Consider the following 11,382-nt stretch of genomic DNA (forward strand, 5'->3'; position numbering starts at 1 on the left):
AGTGATTCACTTCAAGCAGCATTTGCTCATTTTATTGGGATTTAATGTGGGGCCTTTCTGTTCTTTTATTTATTGTCATGTTTCTGAAACTCGTGGTTGCAGTTTGGCGGTTATTTTTGGCGCAGGCCTTGTAACTAGTTTGTCTCCGTGCACACTGAGTGTCTTACCACTGACATTAGGTTACATTGGTATGTAAAGTCAATATAATAAATTTAGTCTTCGTTTGAGAGGGCTTTCTTACTGCTTCTTGAAACGACTTTCTAGTACAAAAAATTTATTTTTTAATAGAAAGCTGTTTTAAGAAGCTGGAAGAAAGCCGTCCCAAACGAAGCCTTAGTCAACTGTTCGAATGTGATTGTTGATTTTATTTCCTGAATCTCATTAAAATATTTCTGTTTTGGCTATTACATTGATGCCTGTGAAATATCTTGCAGGAGCATTTGGCTCTGGAAAAAGTCAAGCTGAGGTAACTACTAGTTATAAAATTTCACTTGGGTTTCAGATTTAGTATTGCTCCGGTAAAGTACGACCTATAGTGTTCCTGTGAAGTTTCTTATAGCTGAATAAAATGAACTTTAAATTATTCGAATAAAAAATTGAAATGTTAGGTTGGTCAGCACTCAGCAATTAAAAATGCTCCTAGAAAATGGGCATTTGATATTTATTGATTCTAGTGAGTCAATCACGCGCCGCTTATTTTCTTCCTATTACTACATTTGCAGCTCTCCAGCACTTCTCTAGTTTTTGGTCTCATCTTCCTAATCGTAATGATTTATCATGTTATAACATGAAGTCTTGTAATTACATTTTATTAACTTTTTTTCTAAGGGTGTGTTCTTGTTTCTGTAACTTTTTGATGCTTTTTTTACATCATCATAGGTCAAGTTATCCTTAAAATAAATTACCGCATCTTCAACATTTGAATTAATATCACCCATCTCTTAAATTAAGGCAAGGCGCTCACCTTAATGTTTGATGCGTTAAAGGAAAGATGCTCGCCAAGTGAAACCTTGGTAAATGATGCCCACGTGGACTCGCATTGTCAATCCCAACATAGTTGAGCACCTTACCTTCAACAACAGTAATCTAGATTTCTTATTTGTTGCTTTAAATATTCTATATATCTCACTTTGCCCCTCTTTAGTACCAAACCTATTATATAAATCATCAAATATTGTAGCTTTTAATTTGGTCATGACACCCTTTGCAAGACCCTTGCCTTTCTTATAATTATCTTAAACTTAGCAATATTTAATTTTGTCTACATTTTAAAAGCACACTTCTTCTCCTTACATTTTAAAAGCACACTTTATGATTTTGTGGCTCCTGTAAATATAAATATTATCATCAATTTCTTCATGTGTGTTTGCTCTTGTAACATTATAGGTTATTGAGAAATCAAATATAGCTTCTCTCATTATGTTTTAAATTTTCTATTCATCACACTCCATGTGCGAATTATAGAGATTGTGCGAATTATAGAAGAATTAAGTTAATGTGTCATACTTTAAAACTTTGGAGAGAGTTATGGAGCATAGACTACGTCGTGATACTAATGTTTCTCAAAATTAATTTGGATTCATGCTGGGTAGGTATACTTTGGAAGCTATACATTTATTGAGAGATTTGATGCAGTAGTATATAGAGAGAATACGGAGGATCTATATATAATATTTGTTGATTTAGAGAAAGCATGATAAAGTTCCAAGAGAATTGTTATGGAGAGTTCTAGAAAAGAAAGTGATTAATAATGTTTATATTCAAGTCATTAAGGATGTGTATGCAGGAGCTATAGCTCGTGTTCAAACACAAGTTGGTTTGACCAAGTATTTTCTTATTTTAGTTGCATTACATCAAGAATCATCTTTAAGCCCATATCTTTTTTGCTTTAGTCATAGATGTCCGTACTAGACATTTGCAAAAGGATGTAGACTGGTGTATGCTTTTTGTTGATGATGTTTTTCTTGTTGATAAGAGTAGAGAGGGAGTTGAAGGTACACTTAAATTATGGAGGTCAACTTTAGAGTTTAAAGGTTTTTCGTTTGCATGGATCTAAAACTAAATACATTGAGTGTAATTTTAGTAGTAATAGATCTAGTGGGGGATTGTGACTTTGGGCGAACAAGTCATTAATAAAGAGTACATGTTTTAGATATCTTGGATTTTTTGTCCAGAGTGATGTTAAAATAGATGGGGATATTATTAGTAGAATTCAAGTTGGATGGTTGAAGTGGAGGAATGCATCGGGCTTGTTGTGTGATAGAAAACACCAACACCACTCAAACTTATGGTAAAATTCTATAAGATGGTGGTGAGACTTATACGAAGCGAGCATATACGTGAAAAGGTTGGAGTAGCTCTAGCGAAAAACTAGATTAGAGAGAGTTACCTTAAGTGGTTTTGTCACATAAAATGGTGGCCTTCCGATGATCCAGTTATGAGAGTAGATGTATTAGATTTGACTTATGTTAAGAAAGATAGATGTAGACCTAAGATGACTTGGTTAGAAATTATTAAAAATGACATTTCTTGATTAGATTTAAATGAAAATTTGTAAAACCCGAAAATATTGAATCGTAGTGTAACGACAAGTTGCGACACAACACGACAAAAATAATCAAAGTTTCAAAGTTGTCAGATTTTGACAAAAAAAAATTTATAAAATTCTACGCTTAAATTCGATCATTTTGATATAAAGAACATAGGGTCAATTTTGCTCGGATTGAAAGTTAAAAATAGGCAAAGTTTTATAAATGTTAATTATTTAATAACCCTTATATGTCTTCATGAAATAAAACATGTAAAGGGGCAATCTGGACTTTTGGCAAATCCCTAACCACCTGAGGAGTTAAAAGGGACCAAATTCTTTCTATTCCTACTCATTCCCATTCGGCCGAACGTGAGAGAGGAAGAAGGGGGGCGGCTGCAAGGCTCCAAGGTGAAGACTATGGTGGTTTTCCGACGACTTTCTATGGAGGAAATTGAAAAGGGAGACTTAGGGAAGAAAGAGGTGAGTTTCTAACTTAGATTTTCTATTTTTTACTTGGATTTCATGAGGTGAAAATTCTAGGGTTCCTCCGAAAACTTAGAATTTTTCAAGGAGAATGATAAGGAAAGTTTGGGGAATGATTTTAACCATGAAAATGAAGTTTTTCCCAAATTTTATTAGGTTTCCAAAAATTAGAGTTTTTCCTATTTTTTATTTCTATTAAAATTCTTTAATGAATATTGTTCCAAATAGTATTATGAATGTTTTAATGGAAGAAATTAAGATTTTTCACAAATTTTTAATTTTCCTAATTTTTAATTTAAAATAATCTGTAAATGTTTAAGCCCTTATTATTAATTAAATGATGGAGAAGTTTTGGCATGTTAATATGATGAAATTAATGCAAATTTTATTTTCAAAATTATGGTTTTTAAGCAAAACCGAAAATAGAGTTTTTTTTTTTTAGGAAATGGTAAAATGTTAAAATAGGAAAATTATGAATTTTGAAAATAATTTAATTAAATCCGACAATAATTAATATTAAAATATTAATTAATGAAAATGTATTATGTTATGAGTTAATAATAAAGGTGTTCATTATTAGGTGTTGGATATAGGAGCAGATATATGCCATAAGAATAAATGGTTACTTATTGAGATAGGTGTTTGTATTTCTCTTAATTTTATAATTCTTATTCTCTAAATGTTAATGTTATGAAAAATGCATATGTTCTAGTTTTTTTAATTATTATTCAATTGAAAATAACATATTTGTTCTTTCGTACTATAATGCAGTAAGAAAAGATAGATATTATAACATGTTTCTTTTAGGTCTATTAAAATTTATACTTGTAAAAATGCATAAAAAATATCGTATTAAATATAAATATATGATTAAATGAATTTTATCATTTCTCTTACGATAATGCATAAAAGAATGTGTATGTTCATACGGAGTATCATATGGTAAAAGACAAATGTTAAAAACAACTAGTAAAGGAATATATAAATCCTCGGAACAGACTGAAAATAAAAGCAATGACCAAATTGAATGTGTATTTGATCAGTACAAATTTTTTATACTTCCATTACGGGTGTATATGTTATAGATAAGTATTATATGCATAAAGAACATCAAGAAAATGATGAAAGAAAAAAATGTCATGGATAAATATTATATGCATAAAAAACATTAAGAAAATGATGAAAGAATGAATGAAAAAGGCTAATGTTATATGAAAAGAAAAAAATGGTCATTTAGAATGACATATAGAATAAGTATGTAACATACTACTTTATAAAAATTGTATTGTTTCTTTTTATAGTTATTTATATACTATAGTATGAAAGTGACATGCATAATGTATTTTTCTTTCCTTGCTTTATAAAATTGATAAAAATGCATGTTACCTACTGAGTGTCAGCTCACCCAAGTTGTGAGATTATTTTCAGGAGAACCTGCTAAACAGTGATGACTAATAGAATTCCTTTCACTTATCGTCGTAGAGAAGCGCAAGGGGACATGTTCTTTGTAGATGTTTTTATGTCCCGTGTATTATGAACTTCTTGTAGTAGTCTTATTGGTTTAAGTTTTATTGTTGTTTTTTATGTATTAGAATTTGTTATAATGGAAGTTTAGTGGCTCTTTCTTATTTGTATTTATATGAATATTTGATTATGTTAATTTGAAATGAAAGTTTTAAATAATTACCATATGATGGTTTGTTCCCGTCTCGTTAACTTGAGCTTATCGGGCCGGATCGTGACAAAATTTGACTTTTATTAGGGCACAATGGAGAAAAAGTGTCACGACTCGGCCCGATAAGCTCGAGTTGACGAGGTGGGAACAGACAGCCTACGAAAAAATTAAAACTTTCATTTTAATATTAACATAATTAAATATTTATTCAAATACAATTAAAAAAGAGCCACTAATCTTTCATTCACATAATTTTTAATATAACAAAAGTAACAACTCATAAACATAAAACTACTACAAGTACACCACACTACATAGTCCATCACATGACATATAATAACCATAAAGAACCTGTCTCATTTGGATTCTCTACGATGATAAGTGACAGGTTTATCAGCCATCAAAGCTAAGTAGGTTCTCCTGAAAAATATTTTCACAAGCAGGGTGAGCTAATGCTCAGCATGTAACAAGTATTTCTATTAATCTATAAGGCAAGAAAAAGAAAAAAATTATGCATGTAATTTCATATTTCAGTGCTAAGTAACTTAAAAAAGAAAAACTATAAATGACATGAATTGAGATTGGGTTTGCATATTCTGTATGACATCATATATGCCCATTTTTCCTTTATTATTTCATATGACAGTAAATTTCATTTATCATTCTTTTCATAATTTTCCTTTATGATATTTTTTATGCATATAATACTTATTCATAACTTTATATACTCGTAACAGAAATATTAAGATTTTTTTATACTGATCAAGTACACTTTCAATTTGGCCATTATTTTCATTTTTTGTCTACTCCGAGGAGCCATATTTGCTTGTTATCATCTACCTTTACTATTTACCTTTTTCACATGATACTTTGTATCAACATACACATTCAATCAATATTTATCGTAGGAGAGATTAGATCATTCATACAATCATATGTGTCTATCTAATGCATTGTTTTTATGCAAATTCTATATGTATGCATTTTAAAACAATTAAAAGAAATATGCTATACTGTATATATTTCTTGCTGCAATAAAATATGAAAAGAACTAGCATGCAACTTTTTAACTGAATAAAATATCTAAAACATATGCATTCTTTCATAAAATTTAAAGAATCAGAAACATAAAATTAACATAAATACAAGTACCTACGTCAATAAATAATAGTCAAACCTATACGAATAAAATACGTCTTTTAGTCTTGTGTCGTATTTCTTCTTCTATAACCAATACCTAAAGTAATTAAAATCTTTATTACTAACTCAATGATCATAATGCATTTAAATCAATATTTCAATATAAAAATTTTTGGATTTAATTAAATCCTCCTTTTTAAAAAATCATATTATCGATTAAATTCATAATTTTTCTATTTTAATAATATCCCTCTTCTTAATGTAAATTAAAATTAATTTTATTTTCGGATTTTTCCTTAAACCTAAATTTTGGAAATAATATTTTCATTATTTTCTTCCTATAAGTATGTCAAAACTTTCCCTTCACCTAATTAATAATTAGGTTTAATGTGTTTTCAGATTTATTTGAATTAAAATTAAGAAAATTAAATTTTTGCGAAAAAACATAAAGTTTTTCATTAAAAATATTCTTAAGACAATTATGAACAATAATCATTAAAGAATTTTCTTAAAAATTCAAGAATTTGAAAAACCTTAATTTTTAAAACTCAATAAAAATTGAGGAATGCTTTTTGCTGATGATATTCTTCTTGTTGATAAGACTAGAGAGGGAGTTGAAAGTAAGCTTGAATTATGGAGGTCAACTTTAGAGTCTAAAGATTTTCGCTTGAGTAGATCTAAAAGTGAATATATGTAGTGTAATTTTAGTAGCAATAGACCTAGTGATGAGATTGTTTGGGCTATCAAGTCATTAATAAGAGTACACATTTTAGATATATTGGATCTATTGTTCAGAGTGATGATGAAATTGATGGGGATATTATCAGCAGAATTCAAGTTGGATGATTGAAGTGGAGGAATGCATCGGACTTATTGTGCGATAGAAAAGTCCCTCTCAAACTTAAGGGAAAATTCTATAAGATGGTGGTGAGACCTGCAATGCTTTATGGAGCCGAATGTTGGCCTTTAAAAGAGAAGCATAATACTAAGTTAAGTGTTGCAGAGATGAGGATGCTTAGGTGGATGAGTTGCTTGACCCTTAGAGATAGGATACGAAATGAGCATATACGTGAAAAGGTTGGAGTAGCTCCAGTGGAAGATAAGATTAGAGAGAGTCGCCTTAGATGGTTTGGTCACATTAAACGGAGGCCTTCCGATGACCCAGTTAGAAAAGTTGAGGCATTAGATTTGACTTATGTTAAGAAAGGTAGAGGTAGATCTAAAAAGACTTGATTAGAAAATATTAGAAATGATCTTTCGTTATTAGATTTAAATGAGAATTTAACTTTTAACCGCACACAGTGACGAAAAATGATTCATGTAGCCGACCTCACGTAGTGGGACAAAGGCTTGATGTTGTTGTTGTTGTTGTAATAAAAATATAAGAAAAATTTTATTTTTATGACTAAAATCCTTCCTTATACATTCCCTATTAATCTCATTGAAAAATTATAGGTTTTGAAAAACTCTAGAATTTTCTCCTTAAGAAATCTATGTGAAAATGGAGAAATTTCGTAATTAAAAACATACCTTAGTCTTCCCTTAATCTCCCTCTATAATTTCCCCCAAATTTGGCCGCCGGAAATTGCCGCCATCGCTGCCCTAGAAGCCTTTCCATCGTCCTTATCCGTCTCTCCTTGTTTGGCCGAGAGAAGTGGGAGGCGAAATGAGAAGAGACTGATTCATTCGGCCTCTTACGCTTAGGGGTTTCTAAAAGACCAAATTACCCTCTCTTGAATAATTTCTCTTAAGACCATGAGGGGCTATTAAGTAAATTTTAGTTTATAAAACTTCGGTGATTTTTATCTCCCAAACCGTGCAAAAATTTTAATAAGTTCTTTATATCGAATTGATCGAAATTAAATTTACAATTTTATAAAATTTATTTTGTCGAAATCCGACAACTTCAAAAATTTGATCCTTTTTGTCGCGGTGCATCGCAATGCGTCGTTACATTGCGATTCAATGTTTCGGGTTTTACAAAAAGGATTCATGTAGCCGACCCCACATAGTGGGATAAAGGCTTGATGTTGTTGTTGTACACTCCATGCGTCCTCTTAATCCCATCCTACAAGAGCATGTATATATATATATATATATATATATGAAGCTGAGCTATCTGCAAACTAATATCAACTATCATGCTATCTCATAAGCTTATGGCTGGTAATGACTGTTTAATTTTTTTGCAATTAGCTATCTGCTAAAGTAATCTTTTTTTGTTTAAAATATTTTTAATTGGTTTTCATTTAAAAATTTATGGAAAATGATAGATTAGTTATGCTAACTTGGGTCAACTTGGGAAACTCTTGTATTTTTTGTATAATATTATAATTTTGAGCAAAAAAAAAAGATTAAAATGTTAGATTTATTAAGAAGAATTTGATTAAGTTATGCTATACTTCTTAATAATAAATAGGATTTTCTTGAGTCAGTGCATTGCACATGCCATTTAAAAAAAAAAAAAAATCAGGAATATTCAAAATTTTAAGAGAAAAATAGCTTAAATAATAGAATGCCATGTAGAACAAAACATTATCTAACTTTGACATGCATGAAGCTATCATATCTAATACTGCAATTAGATAGACAAATGAAGCATCATTGCTAATAAGGCAATTAGATTGATAAATGAAACTATCATGGTAGCAGCAATACATAATATTAGACAAAATGCAAAATATTAAAGCTTGGATTAAGGATATTAGAATAAGGCTAGGCTTATTGATGCAAACCTCAAAGATTATTCTCATTAAAATCGCAGGACATGTGTAACATGTGTGGCATGTGCACCGAGACAAGCATAATGATAGTCAGAGCATTAATTTTATTAGTTTGTTAGTTGTTTTATGTGATTCTTTTAGTTTAGTGTTTTTTTCATAAACATGCTTGTGATGATCCTTGTATCGAACATGTCGTGTTCTTTTCCTTGGTTCAGTTATTTGATTGGTCCAACAATTAATTTATGTGGATTGCGACCAATGCTTATAAACTGAAAATTTTGGGAAGTTTTGTATTGTTTAATCTTTGATTTAAATTTATTTTAGGAGCTGACTATCAATAAATTGAATTTTTCTTTCTTATTAAACTCCTTGGAATTTCATATCCAATGCTTTACGAAGCTCTCTACACATATTGTTTCAAAGTCAATATAAGATGATTAGATTATGTTTACTATTAATTGTAGATAACAAACGTAACTTGTGCATTGGCGTGACAAAACTAAATATAATGATTTGTGGTTGAATACATATGAAGGACAACAACTATGCCGAAATTGATTGATGAATGTTTCATGGTTAATTCAAAGTCTTTTCAAGTCAAGCAGATTTGATGTAAGTTGTAAAGTTTATATTTTTAAAAAATATGTCATATTGTGTCTAGAAGAGTGGATTAATAGTTTGAATATTAATTTCATTAGTTTATTTATTATTTATGCTATTTTATTAGTTTAGTGTTTTTTTGGGTAAACATGCCTATTATATCCTCATATACAAAAACTTGTGCTCTTTTTCTCAGTGTGGTTCTATGGATTGCTTTTTAGGCTTTAATTAGGCTATTTAATAATTTGCTATGATTTGCCTTGGGGCCTTTTAAATGGGCTTTTGCTATTGTGGCCTTCAGTTGGAAGCTTTATGTACTAATTTTTTTGTTAATGTTATTTGATAGGGTAATGATTACATGGTCTTGCTCAATGCATGGGACTATTGTTGTGATACCTGTTGCATTAGATTTTGCATTTGCATGCGATTCTCTCCCATCAATGTGTGATTCCAATAGGTTTTGTTGGTCTGCAATCTTGTGCAAGGCTTTCGCATCTTTATATCATCCCACGAGCATTTGGTTCAAGGTGGTTAGCTTGATTCGTTTTTAAGGGGAATTTTTTACTATAAAAAAGGGTTATTTGAAGCATGCAAAAATAATATCAATGATAATTTGCTTTCTCTTTATGCTAAGTCCTAGTTCCTCTTTGTGCATGAGTGCCAGTTGGATTGAAGTTTTCCAACTAGTGCAATTAATGACAACCAACTTTTGGCGAAAGGCATCTTGTTGTATTGACGTGTGATTTCTTTTCTTGATATTATTTTTCTTTAAATTTTTAGTTATCGGTCTGTCTATGTGATTGAAGTTGGTTAAAACTCATACTATCTAAATTTCTTAATTTTGATATGATTTTCAATTGTTATATAACCATCTTTGAACTTGAAGTTCTATGTTAAATTTTATTAAATGCCATTAAATTATCAATTGCATGATTTTGCATGTTTTCTATTTTTGTATTAGAAGAGATGAATATTTAATTAAATTGATAATATGTGAATTGTAAATTTTAAGTTCATCTGTGTAATTTTGATGCATTACATTATATAGCTGCATTAAGAAATCCGACCCTATGAACTACATTACTTACTAAAAAAATGTGGCAGTTTTTTTCAAATCTCATATTCAAATTTAAAAACTAAACTACACATCCTCAAAATATAGCATCATAAATTAAAATGGCCTCATTTTCTCTCTTTATAAGCTTCTACATAAAAATCATTTTCATTGCCACCTTTGTCAACCAAAATATTCTTATCCTCATCACATGTCCAAAATTGAGCAAAATAGAGTGCAATATTTTGATCATCCGCATCTTGCATTAGTGATAGTGCAAGGTGCACTTTGTTGCACTATGAGCTATTCTTCTTGGTATTTTATGTTCAGGTGACAAATAAAAACTTCATTATTAATCAACCCATTAAACTCTAATTTATGCTAGTTTACCATTCTTATATATTGACATCAATCAAATGGCTTTAACTTAGGCGGTATGGTCCTTAGTTTTGAAGACAAAGGTCTCGCGGTTGAGACAAAATGGACTCAACATGTAGGAATTCTCTTGTACCTCAAGCGAGCGTAAATTTGTAATTGATATTGTGGCTACCTTATGTTAAATTAAATATTTGGGATCGATTTCCATCTTTAATATATATATATATTGTTGAATGATCGAGAGATCTACAAGCCAAACAATCTTGATAGGGGTCATTGAGCATATGAATTAAAACTTTTAGTTGTTGGCTATATCCTCACCCTTAGATTGGAAGATAGAATAAAAAAGTTAACAAACAATGAGGAGCATTTCTTCAGCTCTCATTAAAAAAAAAAACTAACAGAAAGAGAAAATTGCTTTTTAAATATGATATCTATGCATTAGGTTTTGCGTATTTACTTTGATATGACTGTTGAGGAGACTCCTATATAAAGACATGCATAATGAATACAAAAGGAAACAAATAATGGTGGCATATATTTTCCTAATATAATTCTTCTTGACAAAGCTTTCCTTAATATATATCATACGCCAACAAACAGCTTTTTCATATCTTTATTATTTAAGTAGGAGAAGCATGTACTTCTATTACTTTAATTCTGGGACAAAATCCACTGTAGTGAATGGTGGATCACCTTCCATCGTTTATTTCACTTGGATAATGGACGGCTTCATCATTCCCTACGGTAAGGAATTCCCTATAGATAATGTTTCAAGAAGTTCAGTTATTTTGTTGTT

The 11,382-nt window shown here is 30.1% G+C and overlaps 1 long non-coding RNA gene across 2 annotated transcripts; it reads left to right on the plus strand.

Moving 5' to 3' along the window:
• Positions 1 to 29: 29 nt before the first annotated feature.
• On the plus strand, positions 30 to 11,344 carry LOC110107945. Of its 2 annotated transcripts, none has more exons than XR_002304417.2 (3): positions 30 to 188; positions 435 to 466; positions 11,265 to 11,344. It is a non-coding gene; the product is annotated as an uncharacterized LOC110107945 (long non-coding RNA). The 2 variants fall into 2 exon arrangements; XR_003703059.1 differs by having other exon boundaries at positions 11,215 to 11,281.
• Positions 11,345 to 11,382: the final 38 nt, after the last annotated feature.

The sequence above is a fragment of the Dendrobium catenatum genome, unplaced genomic scaffold, assembly GCF_001605985.2.
Source record: "Dendrobium catenatum unplaced genomic scaffold, ASM160598v2 fragScaff_scaffold_1590, whole genome shotgun sequence".
Classification (NCBI taxonomy): Eukaryota; Viridiplantae; Streptophyta; class Magnoliopsida; order Asparagales; family Orchidaceae; genus Dendrobium; species Dendrobium catenatum.